Here is a 1836-nt window from a genome sequence, read left to right on the forward strand (position 1 = left end):
TTTGCGGGGCTCTGGCAGGCTCCTGGCCGGGGCTGGTTCCGGGGCCGGAGGGCTCAGGCCTCCCGCGGGGCGCCCACATCCGCCCGCCCTGGGGTAGCGACAGGCCCCAGGGAAGGAGTTGAAGGCCCCGGGCTGCCAGTGTACGGGCCCGGGGTCCCATCACCCCCATTACTGGGAGGACTGATTGGGGGACTGGGGAGGGAGCGACGGCCGCCGCGGCCCCAGGAGGGGGCGGTGCTCTGGAGCGGAAGGTTTGGAAGCGTGAGGGCAAAGGGCAGGACCCACTGAGTTGGGGCTGGGCTCGTGGGTCCGGACATCAGCGACCCCATCTCACGGATTCTGTCAGTGCCATACTCCGACCCCTCCGCTGGGGTAAACTGATCCTCTGGAGAGAGGTTTCTCTGGGCACAACCCCCCCTCCCCCCGCCCCCCTTTCTCATCAGAGTAGAGAGACACCTGTACCCTAGTGAGCTGTGGAGGGCCCGGCAGGAGTGAGGGACCGCAGGCTTTGTACTGAGTGGTGGGGAACAGGATGTGTGGCCCCCAGGCCTGGGGTCTGTTGATGCTGGGGAGCGTGAGAGCAGGCGGCAAATCTGGCAGCTGGGCTGGGCTCTGACACCTGGAGTTTCTAGGCCTGTGGGCTGGTAGAGAGCCCTCTGGGGCCTGCAGGCCTGGCGGCTCCCCCCACCCCCATTTCCTTCCCTCTGGCTGCCCATTCGGATTTGACCTCGCCTGCCACCTCTGCTTCTCCCAAGTCCAGGCCATTCCCTTGTCCCTGCTGGCTGCCCTGCATACCCAGAGACCTCCCGCTGCATCTAGACACTGGCTGCATTGCTGCTGCCTATTCCTCTCCTCACACCAATGCAACATCTGCCTGCGGTCCAGCTCTGCCTGCCAATTCTTAGGGTGAGAATGGGACCTTAGTGGCCCTAATGGAGAGTCAACATCTGGACTCTTCAGCCTGTTCCCAGAACTTGCACCTAGATCCAAGGCGACCTTCCTCAAGATCCTGCCCAGCCACTGGGCTGAAAGAAGGGAGACTGTGACTCAGCTTCCTACCTGTTAATGGGGCACCTAGGCAGCCTATTTCTTCCCAACAGGACCCCATACGCCAGGCCCCTGAAGTGGCCTAGGCTGCCACACACACTTCTCTCCTTATGCCAACCCTCTTAGACTTCCCAGGCTCCTTCTCCAGCTTCTGCAAGCCATCGCTTAGCTCCTCATTGCTTAGCATCTCATTTTCCTTCTCTGCTCTCTGTTACCTCTACCCATCTCAATTAATAAGTAATTTCATCTCTTCTGCAGTCCCATCTGAGTGAAACTAAGACACAAAGCAGGCCCACTGTGTTGTACTCAGTGAACCAAGACTGGAACCAGGTCCTGGACCTGCTGGGACTTCTCACTACCTTTGGTCCCCTGATATTCCTCTCACCTGACAGAGCCAAGCTCAGAGGCAGACTCAGAGCTGAGCTGTCTCTTGGTATTACATCTGGAATGGCCTGGGGCAGTGTTCTCTTGAGGCCTCTGTGTTTTTTAGCTTGAGCCCATGGGTGGGTGTCTCTTTGGCCACCAGGTCTTAAGTTGGAATCCTGAGGCTGGAAAGCTGCGTTCGGGTTTTCCACTGACCCTTCCAAAAATCTAACCTGGTCACTCTGCTTTGACACTGAAGTTCAGTTTTCCCATCAATAAAATGGGGAGAAAACTTTAGGTGCACTTCCCAGAGCACGGAGGAGGAAAGGTTGACTATAAAGAGATGGATCAGTGTCCAGTGTGGGGACTATTATGACTGCCCCCGCTCCTTCCTTCAGGGATGATGGACCCTAGCTTTCATTGTTG

The sequence above is a fragment of the Pteropus alecto genome, unplaced genomic scaffold (genome assembly GCF_000325575.1).
Source record: "Pteropus alecto unplaced genomic scaffold, ASM32557v1 scaffold196, whole genome shotgun sequence".
NCBI lineage: Eukaryota > Metazoa > Chordata > Mammalia > Chiroptera > Pteropodidae > Pteropus > Pteropus alecto.